Source organism: Hibiscus syriacus, unplaced genomic scaffold (genome assembly GCF_006381635.1).
Source record: "Hibiscus syriacus cultivar Baekdansim isolate YM2019G1 unplaced genomic scaffold, ASM638163v2 tig00110865_pilon, whole genome shotgun sequence".
In the NCBI taxonomy this organism is placed as follows: Eukaryota; Viridiplantae; Streptophyta; class Magnoliopsida; order Malvales; family Malvaceae; genus Hibiscus; species Hibiscus syriacus.
Window position 1 is genome coordinate 1,603,438 of NW_024062894.1, and position 22,702 is coordinate 1,626,139.

A 22,702-nucleotide genomic window follows, 5' to 3' on the forward strand; every position below is an offset into this window, starting at 1 on the left:
TTGTCTTCAACTCGGTCAAGCTAAAAACTTAACACCAAAAGAAAATATTTTGAGAAACTTTGAAAGCAATATTATTTAGAAATTAATAAATAACAGTATTATAAAAAAGAGATAAGTATTGATGTATGATAGCAAACTAAAAAACGATTTTATACATATGGTATAGAATTGGTGAGAAAAGTATAAAGGAAGCAAGACTTGACAAGCTTTTATTTCAATTTATTTATTATTCACCAGCTCTTTTTAGTTGATAAAATCATATATACAACTTTTATTTTGTATATTGGAACTCTGTAGCAAACCATGTAGAAATACTTACCTCAGAGCCAAACACTTTAGAATATTTTATTTGTTGTGATATTTTGTTTGTGCAGAATAATAAGTTTACACCTTTTTAAAATTGTTGGTGATTATATTGCAGCAATCCTATACTTCTTTCGAACCTCTCTTCTTCTGCCTTCATTTAACTCCTGAAAAATTGTGTTGGTGCCTAAGACTGTGAATCCTACTCAGATTGAGGATTTCAGACCTTTAGACTGTTGTTTTGTGGTCGACAATATCATAACTAAAACATGGTTAAAAAGTTTAACTAAGCTGCTGTCAGACATGATGTCAATGAGTCAAAGTGCCTTTATATAGGGCATGAGAGTTCAGACGATATAATAATGTCTCAGGATATGCTTTGAAATTAAACTTGCACAAGGCATTTCATTTCCTAGGTATTCCATATCAATCAATGGAGGTTTTGTTGGATATTTTAAGGGATCGAAGAGAAAGAAATTAGAGAACCCTACCTATTTGTCCTTAGCATGAATGTCTTTTTCTAGACTTTTAGATAATTAGAACACTTCAAATTATTGGAACACTAAAATAAATAAACAAAATGTGTAATTTAAGTAATTATTTTTATATTATTAGCCTTACAGAAAGAACGACTCCCGCACTTTCTAAGAAATCTCAGGATTTACGTGTGAAGCAGAGTTTCAATTGTTAAAAGTCAATTTTGTGGCCAACCATTGTTGAAATTTAAGCAATTCTTGGTGGCTTTCGGTGGTGCATTAAATGCACCAAAATATTGGAAGAAAGGCACAACAACTTTTGTTGAAATTTGCTAAAAGGAAAATTGTAATTTAGTCCATGCACTTTAAGATATTTACAAGATTAATCCTTAAACTTCAACTATAAATATCTTATCTCATTTAGCTTCAAAATCAACCCAAATCATTCTAGCTTTCTCCAAATACTAGAAAATTTAGAGAGCTTTCTTGAGAGTTGTTTTCTCTTTTTTTTTATCAAGAGAGAATTGTCATTGTTTTCTCATTGGTAGATCAAGAGAAGTTGTAATTTATATTTTTCTCATAGTGAAATTCTTCTACTGTTGCCCATAGTTTTTACCCTATATTATTTAGGGGTTTTTCACATAAATTTTGTGTCTTCTTTATCTTTATTTTTATTTTCTCAAATTATCAGTTGCGATTTTACTCTATCCGATAGCCGTCTTCCGCAACAATTGGTATCAGAGCCAGATTAAAGTGTGTAATATCTACTTATTGTCTTTGTGGTTGCCACCAAAAGGTGGATCCTCCAACATAAGAAAGTAAGAAGGTATTACTCATTCTTTGAAGGTTTTAGAGAACTATTCACGATAGTGAAATAGTGGGAGCTATCCGTAATAGAAGATATGACAACGAATTTTGATATTGAAAAATTCAATGGGAGAAATTTCTCATTGTGGAAATTGAAGATGAAGGTCATCTTGAGGAAAGATGGTTGTTTAGCAGCTATCAGTGAAAGGCCGGTAGATTTCATAGATGACAACAAATAGATTGAAATGGACGGGAATGTTATGGCAAACTTTCATCTAGCATTAGCAGATGAAGTATTGTCAAGCATCGAGGAGAAGAAGACAACTAAGGAGATATGTGATCATCTCACCAAATTGTACCAGGCCATATCGTTGTACAATAAAATTTCCTTTAAGAGGAAATTGTATACTCTACAGATACCAGAATCTACTTCAGTGACGGAGCACTTAAACACGCTGAACACTTTATTTTCTCAGCTTACATCCTTAAGATGTACAATAAGAGAACAAGAACCTCCAGAACTTCTACTTCAAAATCTACCTGATTCGTATGATCAACTCATCATCACCTTGACAAATAGTAATGTCACCAGTCTAGTCTTCGATGACGTTGCAACTGTTGTTCTACAAGAAGAAAATCGACGCAAGAACAAGGAAGACAGATAAGTAAATCTACAACAAGTAGAAGCATTGACAATGATGAGAGGGAGATCAACAGAACGTGGCCAAAGCAGCAGTCACAAACATGGTAGATCGAAGTCGAGAAGCAAGAAGAATTTAAAGTGCTACAACTGTGGAAAGAAGGGTCACTTGAAGAATGATTGTTGGAGTCTAAATAAAAACTCCAATCCAGAAGGCAATACCGCAAACACTTCAGACGATGGAGATACTCTATGCTGTGAAGCGTCAACCACCATGGAAGGTAGAAAGAGATATGCAGATATATGGCTCATTGATTCAGGATCAACATATCACATGACCTCAAAAAGAGGGGTTCCATCATTTTGAACCTATCTTAGGAGGATCTGTGTATAGTTGCAATGATCATGCCTTATAGATCGTTGGCATGGGAACCATCAAATTAAAGATCTATGATGGAACAAATAAAGTTGTTTGATATTTGCGGCACATGAAAGGCCTGAAGAAAAATTTATTATCCTACGGATTGTTGGATAATAATGCTAGCAAGATTGAAACACATAAAGGAATCATGAATGTGTTCCATGGAGCACTTGTGGTGATGAAAGGCGAAAAGATAGCTGCAAACATGTACATGCTGAAGGGAGAGACTTTGCTAGAAGCAGAAGCCTCTCTTGCCTCATGTAGTTCAGATTCTGCAATGCTATGGCATCAGAAACTTGGACACATGTCAGAACAAGGAATGAAAGTCTTTGTGGAGCAAAAGCTACTTCCAGGCTTAACAAAGGTATCACTTACTTTGTGTGAGCATTGCTTAACAAATAAGCAGCACCGGTTGAAATTTAACACGTCAAATTCTAGAGGCAAAAGTGTTCAAGAATTGGTTCATTCTGACTTATGGCAAGCACCGGTTACATCCCTAGGTGGAGCAGAATACTTTATCTCATTTATTGATGACTACTCCAGGAGATGTTGGGTGTACCCTATTAAGAAGAAGTCAGATGTGTTTTCAACTTTTCAAAATTTTCAAAGCGCGGGTGGAACTTGATTCTGGAAATAAGATCAAGTGTTTCAGAACAGATAATGGAGGAGAATACACAAGTGAAGAATTTGATGACTTTTATAGGAAAGAAGACATAAAAAGACAGTTCACAGTGGCAAACACTCCTCAACAAAATAGAGTGGTAGAGCAGATGAACAGAACCTTGTTAAAAAGAACAAGAGCAATGTTGAGGGATGCAGGCCTAGAAAAATCATTTTGGGCAGAAGCAGCCAATACCACCTGTTATTTGGTGAATCGAGCTCCATCAACTGCAATAGAGCTGAAGACACCAATGGAGATGTGGACTGGTAAACCATCTGATTATTCAAACCTCCGTGTATTTGGAAGTATAGTGTACGTGATGTACAACTCCCAAGAAATTTCAAAGCTGGATCCAAAATCCAGGAAATGCAAATTATTGGGGTATGCTGATGGAGTAAAGGGGTATCGCTTGTGGGATCCCACTGCCCACAAAGTGATCATCAACAGAGATGTTATCTTTATAGAAGATAAGCTACAAAGAAAAGAAGACGATGATAGCGCTGAAAAGACATAGACTACACATATACATGTGAAAAAGGATGTTGAACAAGGAGGTTCTTCTTAAGTGAAACCAACACATAATGAAAAAGAACTAGAGAATTCTGAAGCTCCAACAACTCGTCAATCAGATCATGTGAGAAGACGTCCCAATTGGTACTCATATTATGTTATAGAAGGAAATATTGTACACATACGAGTTCAGTACCATTTCACTCTTGAAAAGGTGAAAATAGGGATGGTAGATATGCAGAAGATCCACATCAAAGAAAAAATAACAGATTTCATGATGAAGGTGATCAATGTTGATAATTTACCTGGTGTCAATCCTCCTGTGGCCTGTTAGAAACGTAAGCAACATGAAGGTACAAGGTAGAAATAATGGTGTGAAGATATGATTGTTTCAATCAAATCTTCAAGTGGGAGATTGTTAAAAGTCAATTTTGGTGGCCAATAATTGTTGAAAATTAAGCAATTCTTGGTGGCTTTCGGTGGTGCATTAAATGCACCGAATATTGGAAGAAAGGCACAGTAACTTTTGTTGAAATTTGCTAAGGGATAATTGCAATTTAGTCCATGCACTTTAGGGTATTTACAAGATTAGTTCTTAAGCTTCAACTATAAATACCCTATCCCATTTAGCTTCAAAATCGTCCCAAATCAGTCTAGCTTTCTCCCAATACTAGAGAATTTAGAGAGTTTTCTTGAGAGTTGTTTTCTTCTTGGTGAATCGAGAGAAGTTGTAATTTCTATTTTCTCATAGTGAAATTCTTCTACCGTTGCCCGTGGTTTTTACCCTATATATTTAGGGGTTTTCTACGTAAATTGTGTGTCTTCTTTATCTTTATTTTTATTTTCTCAAATTATCAGCTGCGATTTTGCTCTATCCGATAGCCGTCTTCCGCAACATCAATTATTCGTAAAATTTTCTTTACATTTTAAACATTTGTTTTCATGGGCTTTTCAAAGTTTCTTGTTTAAGATGAGCATTCTATCAACTCGAGTTCAAATATAAAAAAATTGAGTTAGTCTAAGATCATTAGTAGTTTACAAATCAAATTTTATTTGAATTGAATTAAATTGTTCAAGTTTATATACACATTTAATTATAGTTATTTATAATATTATAATATGAATTAATTTTAATTTATCTATTTTCTCTAACCATGCAATATATATATTTTTTATGTTCAAATTATATTTAATAAATTTAATACAATATAAAATTATAAAATATATTTACAATATTATTTCTAAATATTTCTATAGCACTGTCATCTATAAAAAAAATAGAACTTGAATCATAGCTAAAGAGGTGATGATTCGATCACTTATATCTATCAATTCGTCCAAAAATTGCAGCTCCACAAAGTTTTCACTGCTGCTCAAGATTAGAGAGAAACTAAAGAAAAAAAAGATGATAAAAATGTTCGATCTTCTAAACTTTCTATTCCTAACATGTGACATAGATAGAATTAATGAAATTGTCCATCCCAATTGAATAATTATAACATGTAGGGAGAGTCTAGAAATGACACCTTAATTTAAGGTTAAGTAACGAGAAGGAATATATGCAACCTAAAATGTTTTTTTTTCCTTTAATTTTTTTTGACATTTTCAGTTCAACCGAAAATGTTATATTTTTCATAACAATTTTTATTTAATCGAAAATGTTAGAAAAAAATTAATATTTTAGGTTGTGTCTAATAAAAATATTATGTTTTTTATAAAAAAAAATTATTGCGTCCATTCTTTATCATTCTTTAACCTTAAATTAGGCTATCGTATTACATAGCTACCCTTAGCATGTGTCCTCCCTTATTTACTTTCAATTCAAAATTTTTATTTTTTATAGTTATTTGGTTCAATTCTCTACCAATTAGGTCCGAACTTAGTCCAACCACTCTAATCGTTCAATAATAGGCCTGTAAACGAATCAAATGTTCAGTGAACCATTCGTGAACTGTTCGGCGGTAAGTTCGTTTATTTATTAAACAAACGAACATGAACAAGATTTTGTGTTCGTTTAATTAAATGAATGAACATGAACAGAGGGATTGTTCATTCATTTGCGTTCGTGAACATTCGGTAATATGCTCGTTCATTTATGTTCGTTTATGTGCGTTTATTTATGTTTGGCTCAATCTCTCTAGACCCATTTAAAATATTAAAGCCCAATAAATTTTAACATGATACCCATAAATATATTAAAATTCAATTAATTTTAAATACAAATAAAAAAAAACTCAAAACAATTAAATAAAATATAATCCTAAAATTGTTAGGAAATAAAAAAAATATTCTAATTTATGTTCATTTATTGTGTTCGTTTACGTTCGTTCGTTTGTGTTCGTTAATGTTTGTTTATTGTGTTCATTTATGTTTGTTTACATCCGTTCGTTTATGTTCGTTCATTTGTGTTCGTTTATGTTCGTTCATTTGTGTTCATTTATTATTTAAATGAACGAACATGAACGAACACGAACAAGCTACATTCCTTAACAAACGAACATGAACAATAAATTTTTTGTTCATTTATGTTTGTGTTCATTCATTTGTTCGGTTAAAGTTAAACGAACGAACATGAACATGAACATACCTACATTTGTATTCGTTCGGTTCATTTACACTCCTATGCAATAATATCGATCCAAAGGCCTCTCGAGTTAACTCATATCCGTTGACATGAAACATGGGGGTGTTACAGTCATACTTTCCTTGAAATTTGTGTAACTCCCCGAAATCTGGCATAAAAGTTTTGTATAATTAATCAAATTTTACAGATATTTTAATTTTTAAAATTTGGATTAAATTGAAAGAAAATTGAAGCTTTAAGGATTAGATAGAACTTTTCTTACTTTTGAAGCCATTTGAATCTCTGTTTATCCAATGGCAAAATTAATAATTTTCCTATTTTGAAACATATCCTAAAAGTAATATAATTGAAGCTACTATATCTGTTGTTTTATTTTGATCATTCAACTATTATTTTATTTTAAATTCATACATTATATTACGATTTACTTTTATTTTGAACAAAATACCCCCTTTTCCTTTTGTTTCTTCTCCTTTTTCAAACGCTTGTTCTTCATATAGCACTCCATAAAGGGTTATGGATCTGAAAATGAGGGATCAAAATTCTTAACGTCAAGCCTGAATTGATATCGTGCGTTTGCTATTTTTCACTCCACCAACAGTATGTGGTTTAGGAGTTGATAATGCCCTAACCACCGTTGTGGTTCCATTGCATATGCTTTTTTTTAATTAATGTGGGATAAGTAAACAATAATATATATATATATATAAAGATAACTTTCAACTATTTAACATTTATATTTTTAGTATTATTGGTACTTGAACTCGAGACCTCAAGAAATAACAACAATTCTTTTACCACTGAAATAATTTAGTTTGTACTTCATTAATCATTACATAAATTAAATATAAGAATTTGGGATGAATATAACTAGTCAAATGGTAAGTGGTTCCCCTTATACAGGAGGGATAGGGTCCGAACTCTTTTGACAACACTTAATTGGTTAAATAAAATTAATTAAAAAAAATCATTAAATTGTTAATGATGAGAGAAATAATAATAAAAATAGCACATTAATATTATTATTAATCTTTTAACGACAGATAACCAAACTAAAATCATGTAAATAATTGAATAACTAATACATGATTTAAATAATAAAAGACAACGAGTTTTAGGCATGATGAGCCTCGAATCCTCCTCCATGCCATTGAGGCAACGGATTCGATGTGATGATTAGGAGCTTTGATTTATCTTAACGGCTGAATTGGCAATTTTGCCAATATAATGAGATTGGAAAAATATTTCCACTTATTGCACCTAGAACTATTCACTTAGAGTGCTTTGAACATTAATATGGTCAAGATACATAAAGAAAGAATGTTTTCATGAAGATTCATAGATTACAGGGTGTGTCTTGTATTACTTAAGCAACGTAAAGGAAGATGATTATATAGGAAGCTTTTAAACATATATGTAAGTAAGAGAAAGATATTGTATCGTCCAGACGTCTCTAATCATGTACACTATAATAATTACATTATTAGAGAAAATAAATATCCCACACCTTAAATGATAAATATTTTCATCATATAATCAACCTAGATTTATCCGACTTAACCGTTGGAGAGTAAATGAAAAAATACAAATAAAATGTATATAAAAAATGACTCTTTCGAGAATCAACCCTTGAATTTCAGCTTTAAAGATGTGATTCCTATGAATGTTTATTTTTGGATATCAGAAATTATTCAATTCAAAATTTTAGATATCTGAAAATTTAAATTGTTAAAATTGTAATTCATATTCGATCTAAAAGAAAAAGATATGTGAGATTTTAGATATATGAATATGAATATAAACTTTAATTTTAATAAAAAAAATCAGATTTGAATTTAATATTCTTTTAGCAAATTGCCTACAGCCTTACACTTCAATATCTTCAATTAACAAACTCATAAATCTTTAATTATTTAGACCTAATATTATTTTGTGTAAACTATGTGAATACTCCTATTTACTTTTGATCTGATCAACTTTGGTCATCGATTCAAAAATTAAGCGCACTTGGTCCCTTACGTTATCAGTTCGTCTGGTTTAAGTCCTTTTGAAATCAAGTTTTGAAATTACTCCCCCTTACTTTAACACTTCTCCCCCTTTTTGTTAAATCAAAAGGACTCTAAAATGTTTTTAAACAAGGTTTTGAAAACTTTAGCCAATTGAATTAGAAAAATTAAAGTTTTAAGCTGCTAAGATCACAATCAAAAGAGATATTAGCCATTAGTTTCACAATCAATATTCATAAACGAATGTGAAATGGTAAAATTGGTCATATATCTAACATGATGTAAATGATGCGCAAAATTAAAATTTAAGCAAATCCACATATATATAGATAAGTTCAAATTATCCATAAAATATCAAACAAATTCAAACATATAACAACCAAAGTAAGACAATCCAAAAGCATTCAAAATGTTGAAAACAATAAGTTCGAAGTTTTTATTCAATAAAGCTAAGCAAGAAACAAGGCCTAATCGTCCATCGGTGGATCAGGAGGAGATAAATGTGTCCAAATGTTGGTCACATCACGTGAAAGTACATCGACCCTCTCGTCCAAAGTGTCGAAAAGACGATTCATCGTTTCGTTTGAAGCAGTCAGATGTGATTCGATGGATGTAAACCTCATATCAAGATTCTCCATAAATGATCGGAAGTATGGAGGCACTTGATCTTCTTGCTATGCTTGTTCCTCATGCTGCTCCGGCTCATCGTCGCCTTTGTTAGCTTTCGGAGGTTGCTCACTGGTACGAACCCATAGACCCGTTTCTTCATTGACTTTCCATCCCGATTTAATTAAAGAAAAGATGCTGATTTGATTTTTGAGAGGAAAAAAGGCATCAAGACCAACCCTAAGCTCGGCTTTTGAAAACAGATTACTCAGAATGAAACCGTAAACTAGAGATGAACAGAGTTTCTTATTAGGAGCAAGATTTAAGATTTCGACAATTTCAGCAAAGATAATCTGAGGTAGGTTTATTTTAAGATTATTTTGGATACAATGTATCCAAAAGAGATCCAAGGCTCGAAGAGTGGAGTATCTTTCTCCAGATGGTCGAAACCACGAAGAGATCATTAGATGAAGAAAACAATCATGAAGATCTAAAACACTTAAACTATCCCTTCGTTTATACTGAGAACCTACCATTTGTTTTTCATTGTCTAAGCCTGCATTATATAATCCTAATGTGTTGACTATGTATTTCGGGTCAATATAAAAGAATTGTCCTAGAAGATCGGATCGAATTCCTATGGTTGCGGTTTTAGCCTGGTTTTGAATGCAAACAACATTAGAGTAGAAGATACGAATAAGTTGATGATAAATTATTGGTTCAAGTTCAAATAGTTTATCAAATTTCCACTCTCGTAGGGTAGGAAGATGTTGAAAATTGATGTCTAACATGGCTTAAGAGATGGGATTCGTTCTTCCCAGATTTTGTAAGACTCAAAGTATTAAGAATACCTAAAGAAAAGATTTTGTCTACAATCAGGTTCATTGAAGCATAGATTACGAATGGTCATATTAGGATCATCGGGATTGGGATTAGGAATTTGTTGGATAAGATGTAGATTTTAAGGTGGATTTAGTGGTTGGTTTGATCGACTAGATGAAGGCCTAGAACGTTTGTGAGACATGGCTTAAGAGAATCGGAATAGAAAACGTAACCTGCAATTTTAAAACACATGTATGCAACAAATATCAATCCCAAAACTCAAATGAGTCCTCAATATTTCAAGGTTCTCTAAAACAATCCTAATGGGCAAAGTTTTTGCCAACTATTGAAAAATAATGATTGAAAGTCTTAATCCGTATAGTTTTCATGAAAGACAACATAATTGAATCAAAAACATCGATAATTCTTGAAAATAATTTTTTTTTATTTTGAAATTCACAGAAATGTTTTGAAAAAATGTTTATTTTTGATGAAATTTGTTGTAAAATCTAGTTTCTAAACACTAAACAATCAATTTCCGATATAATGTTCATCCTAGAACTAATCAAAACTAATTCTAAGTTCAAAAATTAATAAAACAAGGGTTTTAGAGATATTACCTTGAGAAATTCAGATTTTGTGAGAATGTGATGATTTTTGCACTAGTTTGATGATTCCAACAGGTTTAGGAGATGACAAATGAAGTAATTCCGATTTGTTTTTGATTATTTTGGCAAAAATAGAGATTTAGGGAGAAGAGATGATGAAACGGCTTAAGAGAGTAAGAGAGGGTTTTGAGAGAAAGAGTAATATTTGGGCGTTTATTAACAGACCCCGTGGGGGTATCGATTCCCCCGAGGGCGTACCGATTCCCCCTGTTTAATGGTCAAAATATTTTAATTTTACACTGCAGGAACCGATTTCCTATGAGGGGGTACCGATTCCCCCCACGCTCCAAGCAGTTTTATTAATTGTTTTCACACTTAAACGGCTCCATTGACTCCACTAATCATCCCCAACGTTCAGAATCAATTGAAGCAGTATTTAAACAATCTTAGAACCCAATGATCAACAACAAGAATCAAGAGAGAATCAAAGAGAAAGCACCAAACCTCAAGTTTGAGCATTTCAAGCCTATTTCATTCAATATTCATTTTTGCCTTCAAGAACACATATTGAGCTCAATTATATTATTCTTGAGTGTTCTTTCTTTGTTCTAGAATTGGGCAAACATCTTTCCTTGTGAGGATTTTCTTGTAAGTTTGCAAAATTTGTATTGTTCTCTTTCGGAGAGAGTGTTCTCAAGAATTTGGGGTATAATTCTTGAGGGATTTGTAAGGTTACTCTTTGTCCTCAAAAGAAAGACAAATTAGTGAATTTGTGGAAAATTCTTAGTGTGGATAGCTAAGGTAGTGGACGTAGACTTTGGTTGAGAGAGTCAAACCACTCTAAATCGTTGTGCAAATATTTTCAATTTTCTGCAAAAGCTTCCACCGATATTTTTATTGCCAATTCACCCCCTCTTGGCCTATTTTGTCGATCGATTAACTCAACAAGTCCCTTTATCGTTAATATCCATTAACCCATTAACGAAATTATTACGTGACTACTAAAAAAACACGTGCATCCACATACCTCATTCTCTTATTCTTTTTCTTACCCGTCAGGTTTAAGTCCTCAGTTGTTAATGTCTGGTAATCCATTAACGGAAGTATTAATTGACAACTAAAATAATTTCACCTGCATCCACATGCCTTCTCCTTCTTGTCTTCTTCTTCTTCAAGAAAAACAAACACTAATATGATAGAAAATATAGGTTGACAATAAAGTTGCAGTGACGATGATAAAGCTTCTACTCAATAGTCATCTTCCTTTGTTGTTATAGTTATACAATTTCTTACAGTAATGGTGGTAGTGGATACATGATAGTATTTTCTGCATAGATACATGTACGAGAACAAACTCTACACATGGTCTTGTCGTTCATTATGCATTTGGAGCTTTGTGCAGTCATCCGGTGGAGGGGCTTCTCGACCACACAATGGGTGGTACCTTATCAATTCTTTTGTTTGATATGTCTCCTCGAACTTCCATCTTTTTCTTCTCATTTGCTACCATGAAAATTGTCGATGGCCATTGCGGGTTAGTACTGCCCCGAAAACCTAAGCTACCAAACACATTCGTTTATCTTGCTGTTAACTATGCCTCCAAATTAAAACTTCAAAATTAACTGTCAACACCTTCGCTCCTCCCCACATAAACACACTACATGTATAATGCATGATGGTTTTCATTTTTTGTCCCAATGGCCTCAAACTCGCCATCACTATGGCTTTAATTTTCTCCATTACAATGTTTCTAATTTCATCGGGTAACAAAATTTTAAAAACTATGTGGATTATGTTTCAGCTATTTTTTGTTTTGTTTTAAACAACGGTAAAGACAATCTTGGCAAATTTGATGCTAAAAGTGATGAAGGAATTTTTCTGGGTTATTCCTTAAATTCTAAAGCTTATCGAGTATTTAATAAAAGAACTTTAGTTGTAGAAGAGTCTATACATGTTGTTTTCGATGATAATCTCCTTCCAAGGAATGATTCTTGTGTGAAAGATGATTTATGTATTATAAACATCAATGACGTTGGAGAACCATCATCAAAGAAAGAAACAAAAGATGAGGAAACTCAAGATCCTCTCGAGAATCCAACCATTGGAGAAAGGGAAGTCTCTTATCCAAGGGAATACAACTATGTCAAGGATGGTGAAATAATAAGTGATCCATCCAAAGGGGTAACAACTCGATCTTCTCTTAGAAATATATGTAATTATGTTGCATTTATTTCATGCATAGAGCCTAAGAATATTAAAGAAGCATTAAATGATGAACATTGGATTATGGCTATGCAAGAAGAGTTAAATCAATTTGAGAGAAGTAAAGTATGGACATTAGTTTAAAGGCCTAATAATAAGTCTATTGTAGGTACTAGATGGGTATTTAGGAATAAGCTTGATTAAAGTGGTAATATAGTGAGAAACAAGGCTAGACTTGTTGCTCAAGTCTATACTCAAGAAGAAGGCATAGACTATGATGAAACATATCCTCCCATAGCTAGGATGGAAGCAATTAGAATGTTATTAGCATTTACATGTTTCAATGAATTTAAACTGTATCAAATGGATGTTAAAAGTGCATTTTTAAATAGTTTTATATAAGAAGTGTATGTGGAACAACCTCCTGGTTTTGAAGATTCAAAATTTCCAGATCAAGTTTTTCAATTGACAAAAACTCTTTATGGTTTAAAATAAGCTCCTAGAGCTTGGTATGAAAGATTGTCAAACTTTTTAATTGAAAAAGGTTTTTCAAAATGGAAGGTTGACACTACATTGTTTTTAAAGCATAAAGATAAAGATTTATTAGTAGTTCAAATTTATGTTGATGATATAATATTCGGTTCTACTAATGATGTTATTTGCCAAGAATTTTCTAAGCTAATGCAAAGTGAATTCGAGATGAGCATGATGTGGGAGCTCTCATATTTCTTGGGACTCCAAATCAAGCAAACAAAAGATTGCATCTTCATCAATCAAGCTAAGTACGTCAAAGATATGCTCAAGAAGTTTGGACTGAAAAACGGGAATCCTCATGCCACTCCAATGAGCTCATCAACAAAGCTTGACAAAGATGAAGGAGGTAAATGTGTGGATGTTAAATTGTATAGGTAAATGATTGACTCTTTGCTTTATCTAACTGCAAGTAGACCAGACATTATGTTTAGTGTTTGATTATGTGCTAGATTTCAATCATGTCCTAAGGAATCACATTTACTAGCTGTTAAGAGAATCTTTAGATATCTTAAGGACACTCCTAGTTTAGGACTTTGGTATCCTAGAGACTCTAGCTTTAGCTTGCATGCCTTCTCTGATGCGGATTATGGATGATGCAAATTAGATAGGAAAAGAACCTCCGATACTTGCCAATTCCTTGGAAATATGTTGATTTCTTGGTATTCAAAGAAACAAAATTGTGTTGCATTATCTACCACTGAAGCGGAATACATTTCAGTCGGTAGTTGTTGTGCACAAGTTTTATGGATGAAAAAACAACTTTTTGAATATGGAATTAAAGTAGGTACCATTCCTATCAAGTGTGACAATACTAGTGCTATTTGTCTCACTAAAAATCCCATCCAACACTCTAGAACTAAGCACATTGAAATTAGACATCACTTCATTAGAGACCATGTCGCTAAGGAAGATGTAGTTCTAGAATTTGTTGATACTTTGCACCAATTAGCAGATATCTTTACAAAACCTTTAGACAAAGAAAGATTTTGGACACTTAGGACAGAATTAGGTTTAACTGACCTATATTCACTAAGTGTTTAAATTATTTTTTAGTACTTTTAAGAATAAATGAAAAATGCTTATAATAATAATAATTTTGATTGCATTCTTTGCTATTAGTTAGGGAGAGTTTATGATTCTTAGTGAAAATTAATTTTCAATATATGAGTTGCCAATACCACTAGAGCAAATTAATTTAGCATTTTTGAGTGTTTAAATTACAGATTTTTTTATTTTTTTGGCAGTAGGAATCGATACCCCCCACGGGGTCTGTTAATAAACGCCCAAATATCACTCTTTCTCTCAAAAGGGGGAAATGTTTTGTTATATCAAAAAGGGGGAGATTTTTGAAAACATTTTGATGTTTCGATACAACTAATTAAGTTAAATCAATTTTAAGATTTTACAAAAGATTTTCTAAGTATATTTGATATAATTATTCGAATATCAAAAATTACTCCAAGTCTTTCAAAGTTCATTTTAATCCTTACTAAAGTGTAAAAATATGTTTTAATCTTTTAAACAAATTTACAAAGTATTTTGAGCCTTAATCGAGTCAAAAATCATTTCTTAATTAAAATCAAACCAAAATGGGAAGATTGCCCAGGGGAACCGATTCCCCCCGGGGTACCGATTCCCCCTGAATAGTTTGGCTCTGAAAAATAACAGATTACTTGGAGGGAACCAATTCCCCCCCAGGGGGTACCGATTCCCTCTATTTAACTGTCAAAATATTTGAATTTTACACTGCAGGAACCGATTCCCTATGAGGAGGTACCGATTCCCCCCACGCTCCAAGCAGTTTTATTAATTGTTTTCACAATTAAACGGTTCTATTTACTCCACTAATCATCCCCAACGTTCAGAATCAATTGAAGGAGTATTTAAACAAGCTTAGAAGCCATTGATCATCAACAAGAATCAAGAGAGAATCAAATAGAAAGCACCAAACCTCAAGTTTGAGCATTTTCAAGCCTATTTCATTCAATATTCTTTTTTCTTTCAAGAACACTTATTGTGCTCAATTGTATTATTCTTGAGTGTTCTTTCTTTGTTCTAGAATTGTGAAAACATCTTGCCTTGTGAGAATTTTCTTGTAAGTTTGCAAAATTTGTATTGTTCTCTTTCGGAGAGAGTGTTCTCAATAATTTGGGGTATAATTGTTGAGGGATTTGTAAGGTTACTCTTTTTCCTCAAAAGAAAGACAAATTAATGAATTTTAGGAAAATCTTTAGTGTGGATAGCTAAGGTAGAGGATGTAGACTTTTTTTGAGAAAGGCGAACCACTCAAAATCGCTGTGCAAATATTTTCAATTTTCTACAAAAACTTCCATTGAAATTTTTATTGCCAATTCACCCCCCTCTTGGCCTATTTTGTCGATCGATTAACTCAACAAGTCCCTTTATCGTTAATATCCATTAACCCATTAACGAAATTATTATGTGATAACTAAAAAAAATCAGGTGCATCCACATGCCTCATTCTCTTCTTCTTCTTTTTCTTACCCGTCAGGTTTAAGTCCTCAGTCGTTAATGTCTGGTAATCCATTAACGAAAGTATTAACCGACAACTAAAGTATTTCACCTGCATTCACATTCCTTCTTCTTCTTGTATTCTTCTTCTTCAAGAAAAACAAACACTAATATGATAGAAAATATAGGTTGACAATAAAGTCACAGGGGCGATGATAAAGTTTCTGTTCGACAGTCATCTTCCTTTGTTGTTATAGTTAGACAATTTCTTACAGTAATGGTGGTAGTGGATAAATGATAGTATTTTCTGCATAGATACATGTATGAGAACAAACTCTGCACATCGTCTTGTCGTTTATTATGCATTTGGAGCTTTGTACAGTCATCCGCTGGAGGGGCTTCTCGACCACACAATGGGTGGTGCCTTATCATTTCTTCTGTTTGATATGTCTCCCCGAACTTCCATCTTTTTCTTCTCATTTGCTACCATGAAAATTGTCGATGACCATTGCGGGTTAGTGCTGCCCAGAAAACCTAAGCTACCAAACACATTCGTTTATCTTGCTGTTAACTATGCCTCCAAATTAAAGCTTCAAAATTAACTGTCAACCCCTTTACTCCTCACCATAAAAACACACTACATGTATAATGCATGATGGTTTTCATTTTTTGTCCCAATGGCCTCAAACTTGCCATCACTGTGGCTTTAATTTTCTCCATTACAATGTTTCTAATTTCATCGGGTAACAAAATTCTAAAAACTATGTGGATTATGTTTCAGGTATCTTTTGTTTTGTTTTATTTTGCTTCTTATTTTACTATGGAGCCTAGGTTTTGCAGATGGGGCATGTAAGCACCAATATTTTATCCAAAAAAATGAGTTATCACATAAATTAATAAAATGGGGGCCATACCCTACACCATTTCTTTAAATAAATGCCACATCTTTTGCCCATTGTTTCCCCACGTGAAGGACACCAGCAACAACCCAAGCACCACTTCTTTTAAATAATTAATCTCAGACCCTACACCATGCTCGACTAGCTCCCATGTGCTGCTGCCACCTCCACTCATCTACAAATAATACCAAATAGCACCTAAATTAGCCATCCACTACAAATCCACTAAACCAAATCAAACTTGCTCCACCGAAAATCCATTAAATCCATTAAAAAAAATCCCACATACTCGATGCCAGATCATTCAACAACAAAGAATAAGTCATAAAAAGGGGGCTCTCGATTAGAAAAAAGGAGAGGAAGGCCATTCAAACAGGGGAGATTACTAGAAAATATCACAAACACAATATTGGGGTCATTTGAAGATCAGCAATTCACCAGAGTAACAAAAGGAGTGGTTTTTCGGATAAAAAAAGGGAAAATATAATCCCTTCCCCATTCAAAAAATACGTTGTAACAGCCTTTCCTATCCATTTAGAAAGAAGCAATACAAGGAAGGTTTACTTCAAATTTCTTCTTTTATTTCTTTTATATTTATTTGTACTTGTATTATTTCGAAATCCATGAAAAAAAAAAACTAGACAGCAAATAGATATGGATTAGATAATAACCTGAGTTGTGCGAACGTTGGTAGAATCTCGGCAGCTTTACCTTATAGTTTTTTGGAGTTCAATCGTTGGAGTTGAAGAACCGAGTTTAATATTAGTAAATTAAATAAGTCTGAAGTTAATCAAAAAACAACAAAAAACACAATAAAGAGAAGTTGTAGGAGATCCGTTAGCATAGAGAGGAAGCAAGAGTTTTCTTATTATTCTAATTTTCCAATCAAAAAACCAGGGAACGAAACTATAAAAAATCAAAATTGAAAGCAATGGAGAGAAAACGAAGTTACATGTGGTGTTGAATCCCATCCGGTGTTGAGAGTGTCGCCGTGTGTGTGCGTGAGAATGAGAGGGGGAGGTTTGGAGAAGAAGAGTGAAGCGTGAGGCTGGGTTCTGCGTGATTTACTTAGGTTTAGGTTTAGTTTAGCTTTTATATTAAATGGTTTGGGTTAATTAATTTTTAGCCACTAAGATTTTAGGGTAATTTTCTCTCGTACTCCTTATATTTAACCGCATAATTCAGTTTAGTCCTCAATTCGAGTTTTTTATGCTTTTTATTTAGTATTTTAATTTTATACACTTTTAATTTTAATTTGAAAAGTTGATTTATGTATTTTCTATTATTTAGACACTAGATCTCTAATTTTCTACATGTTACTTTTTAGTGATCAGATAAAGTTTATATGTTTTCAATTTGGTCTTTGCATTTTTACGCATTTAATTTTAGTCCTTTAGGATGGTGATTTGTTTTATTTCGGTTTCATTGTCATTTATGGTGTAATATTCATGTCCATTTCAATTATTATTTTGTTTGTATTTAAAATAGTAAAGTTTGGTTTAATATAATTTAGTCCTTATTTTAATAAGTACAATTATTTTCTAAAATTTGTAATTTGAGATGTTATGTTTTTATTTGGTATGTATACATTACATATTAATATATATAGTTTATAATTTATAGTGATGGAATTTTTGTATTAAAGTGTCACATTGCATGATATTTTTAATTATAATGTTTGTTTAATTAATTTTTGCATGTCATCATTTTTATATGAAATGTATGATATCCTCATGTCATTGACTTGGCCAAATGACATAATTGGATCAAGGGTAATACCCTTTTAATTTAAATTTTTTAAGTGGGTTGTTTTATCTCATTAGAGGTCCACTTTTAACGATTCTAAATTAAAAGTGTATCCCATTAGTGACGCCTAAAATTAATTCATCATTTTAAAAATTGGGAATGGAAGAAAAAGAAATGTTAGGCTATTTAAATTTGTCGAGAAAAGATTGTTATGTTTCATCTAAGATCTGGTCTCGATATTTTTAAATAATTGAATATTCTTTATCTTTCTAAAGGCAGGGTAATTTTAATTTAATCTATTTTGGTGCTTTTGAATACCGTAAAATTCACATATTGTTGTTTTATTGGAATCATAAATCAAATTAAAATCGAATTTGTAAATTTCATTGCAAAGACATTAATTAATCGACTAGGTGCCGATTTAGGGCGCTGTGTGGGTGATAATCCTTCCTTACGTGTAATCGACTCCCAAACTCATTTTCTGATAACGCATACCTCAATTTGTTGTTTTAATTAAAATTAATTTTTATTTAAAATGACAATATTTTTGGGTGTCCAATCACACCCTAATTAAAGATTGGTGGCGTCTCTTCAAACTGTATGCTTTTTGTTTTAACGTGAAGGAATTTCCAAATTTTCGAAATGAAAGGTTTTTTAAATGCATTGTTTTCAATTAAAAATCAACCATAAAGAGAATAATTAAATATTGGTGCAGTTTTTTAAAATTTAATCCGGAAAAAAACTGTTTCAACAGCTTGGCGACTCCGCTGGGGACATTTTTTTAGAGAGTTAGGCCGATAGTCAATTAATTAATTGTCTTTGCAAATGGAAGTTATAAATTTGTTCTAATTTGGTTTTTGATCCCTTGTTTAAAATTTTTGTTTATAATCTGATTAACCAATAAATTGTTGTATTGATCTGTTTGCTAATGGATTCAGATTAATTGTGTGAATTGATGATTATGTGTTGTTTTATTTTTGCTTGTCCTCACACATTGCACAGTCGCATTTGCATAACATGAGCTAAAACCCCGCTCCATCCTATTTAAATAGGAGTGAGAGACTACTCTCTCGTGAGGTTTTCACCTCCGCATGGGATAGTGGATCACACCTAGAGCTCACGCCTTATGATCCTCGTGAGGTTTTCACTTCCGCATGGGATAGTGGATCACTCCTGGAGCTCACGCCTTATGATCCTCGTGAGGTTTTCACCTCCGCATGGACATAAGGTGTGTTCCCTCGAAATTGAACTCGATCCCAAAAGCCTATGATGGGCCAGGATTGAGGGTTTGACAGCCCAAGGGGGAACCGACAAGGACAATTCGAGAACCTATTACTTTAGAACCGAACCCAGCATATAGTGAACATAGAGACGGAACTTAGATTAATCTTAACTCGAACCTTAGGAATCCCGTGAGGATGGTACACAAGGAAAAGTTTTTTTTGAGTCATTTATTTTCGTTTCTTTTTAATTCATGTGAACTAGAGATCGTGTGGTTAGGTTTATTTTTTCAAACAAGTATAAGAATTAGATATCATGAGGTTAAGGTTTTTATGTTCAAGTAAAGAATGGGGGTAGTTATCATGTTCGGGTAGGATATGATAAAGCATGATTGGGTAGCCAACATGTGAGGGTATGATTCTTTAACAAATTATTATCCCTAATTAATTGACTAATGTTTACTAACTGGTTTTCTTCTATCTTTGCTTTTTTTTCTTTTGCATTGCACTATCCATTTCATGGTGTTGATTTGGGATCGATGTCCATATAGAAGGCTAGTAATATGGAATGAAAGGTTCAAAAAGAGGTTGAAGATAATACAGATGTTTTTGAGGTGGTCGAAACAATCCCAGTTGACCAACGGAGACAGTTTGATGCCTGAGTACATGTCGGAGATGTTTGGCTACACTCACACCAATGTACGTCAGAATGATTTAAATAAGCTAAAAGATATATAGGGAAGATGGGAGCAAGCTCAGGCGAGAGTTAAGTGAAGAGAGGACCTTATTGCTTGTTACTTAGGACATGCTCGGGGAATCGTACAATATTTGGTCAACATATCTCTGGAAGCTGCTGCTATAAGTGAAGAACTAGATCCCGAGGATGAAGAAAACTAGAAGATTGTGGAATTGCTAGCACATGTACAACAAATAAGTGAGACAGTGCAGATTTATCTGTGATATGTTTCAACTTTGGAATTGAACATCGTTTCTAATATAAAGAGATGTTCTAAGGAATCGCTCTAGGATCAACACTCTGCATTTTGCATATGCATCATTTTATTATTTTTTGCAATGCATTTTTATTTATTTATTTTTACATCGCACTTTATTTATTCATAATCATATATTTCAATTCATTAATAAAATATAAACATTAATAAAAGAAATGTGTGACAGATAAATACTGGGACCTTCCAAACATCCATACAACACGAGGAAGAAAGCCAAGGATGATAAGATTATTCAAATTGAAAAAATTCAGTTGGATTTGCAAGAGAGTATAAAAAAAATGCAAGAAGACATGATCAACGTTCAAAAGGATATGCTTTCTAAGTTGGCAAGTATGTTGGAAGGGAAAAATCCAGAATATGGAAAGGGCCCTGTTCCAAGAACTGAGGAACCACTTTATCGTCCAGGGTTTGGATTAGGAGCATCGCATCCTGCTGGATTTACATCTGACCCTCAACACCCACTAGGGTTTACACTAGAATCCACCCTTCATCCTGGTTTCACACCTATACACATCTCTGCTCACCCTTCGGTACCTCAAGAAGCCTGACCTCATACATATGTCAGCAATAAGAATCAGCAGTACCACATGGGATCCGCATTCCCAAACATTTATCAGCATGTTTCAGGTGTAAGGCTAGAGGAATTTAATATCGAGCACTTAACCCCGGATCTGAATGAGTTAGTCGAAAATGAAAATGCCAATGAACAAATAACTCAACAGTTGAAGAAATTGGAAGAAAGGGTAAAATCGGTAGAAGTGATTGACCCATTCTATGGATCTGACACCAGAGAGCTGAGTTTAGTCCTAGATTTGGTCATCCCTATGAAATTCAAGGTTCCTGAATTTGAAAAATACAATGGAACCACTTGCCCTTGATTTCATATTACCATGTTTTGCCGGAGGATGGTTGGCCATGTGAATGATGAAAAGCTGCTGAGTCATTATTTTCAAGACAGTCTAACAGGTTATGCCACCAAGTGGTATAACCAATTAACTAGGGCTCACATCAAATCATAGAAGGACTTGGCAAAAGCATTCCTAGAACAGTATCGCCATGTTACAGATATGGTTCCTAACAAGTGGACGTTCCAAAACAAAGAAAAGCGACACAGCGAAACCTTCAGTCAGTACGCCCAAAGATGGCGCGATGTGGCATCACAAGTACAACCCCCATTGTTGGAGAAGGAGGCTACAATTATCATTGTGAATACTTTGAAGGCTCCATATCTGGGGTATCTGGTAGGAAATGCTACCAAGAACTTTGCCGACCTGGTCATTTCTGGGGAATTAATCGAGAACGCCATTAGGAATGGCAAGATATGAGGCTCTGACAGTACCGATGTTAAGAAAGGAATCGATGTCAATGAAGTGAGTTCTTATTCAACTAATCGTGGGGCCAAACCTTATAAAATAACCCGAGAGAATACCCCTATTGGTAAAATTCCGATGACATATAAAGAGTTGTTCCCAGTACTAGTTGAGAAGAATCTCGTGACTCCAGTTAAGTCTAAACCGAAAGAACCTTCATTTCCCGAGGGGCATGATGCTAATGCAATATGTAGCTACCACATGGGAAGCTCGGGCATACTACTGAGAATTATGGGGCATTGAAGTGCAAGGTTCAACACTTAATCGATTTAGGGGCATGGACGTTCGAATGATGATAGGGCATTCTGATACAAACTGAGAAAAAATCATTGCAGCCACCACGAACTTTTGATGCACTCGCATATTGTCTTGTTTGAATTTCTTTTCTTTCTCTTTTCGTTAAAAAGTTTGTAAGTCACTTGACAATCGAACATTTTAAGTAAAATGCTACCTTCTAAGGTTATGATCAAAGAATAATTTTCAAACTCGAAATTCTTTAAATATATACTGGATTAAAAGCTCTTTTAAGAATCGGAGTTATAGATCTTTGTCAAATTAACAAGATTGAAAACTGATAAAACAAAGACCCTTGACCTTACCACAGATGATACACTCGAACCCCATACCCTTCTCTTACAGGGACCACTATAGCCTTCTCCTCTCGTGAGGAAATGATCAAAAGGCTTGATATTCAGGTATGAATAGGAGCGGACAACACGAGACATCTCTTGTGTATGACATTGCAAAAATACATAGACTACACTTCTATTTAAGACGTTTAGTGATGATACTAGTCTTCGCA

General features: G+C 33.4%; 1 long non-coding RNA gene across 4 annotated transcripts; it reads right to left on the reverse strand.

The window, feature by feature from the left end:
* Nucleotides 1-15,868: 15,868 nt before the first annotated feature.
* LOC120143978 lies at nucleotides 15,869-17,603 on the reverse strand. 4 transcript variants are annotated; one of them, XR_005517993.1, is made up of 4 exons: nucleotides 17,504-17,603; nucleotides 17,223-17,331; nucleotides 16,567-16,726; nucleotides 15,869-16,135 (listed from the first exon to the last, which is right to left on the reverse strand). It is a non-coding gene; the product is annotated as an uncharacterized LOC120143978 (long non-coding RNA). The 4 variants fall into 4 exon arrangements; XR_005517991.1 differs by having other exon boundaries at nucleotides 15,869-16,186; XR_005517992.1 differs by having other exon boundaries at nucleotides 15,869-16,726; nucleotides 17,223-17,262.
* Nucleotides 17,604-22,702: the final 5,099 nt, after the last annotated feature.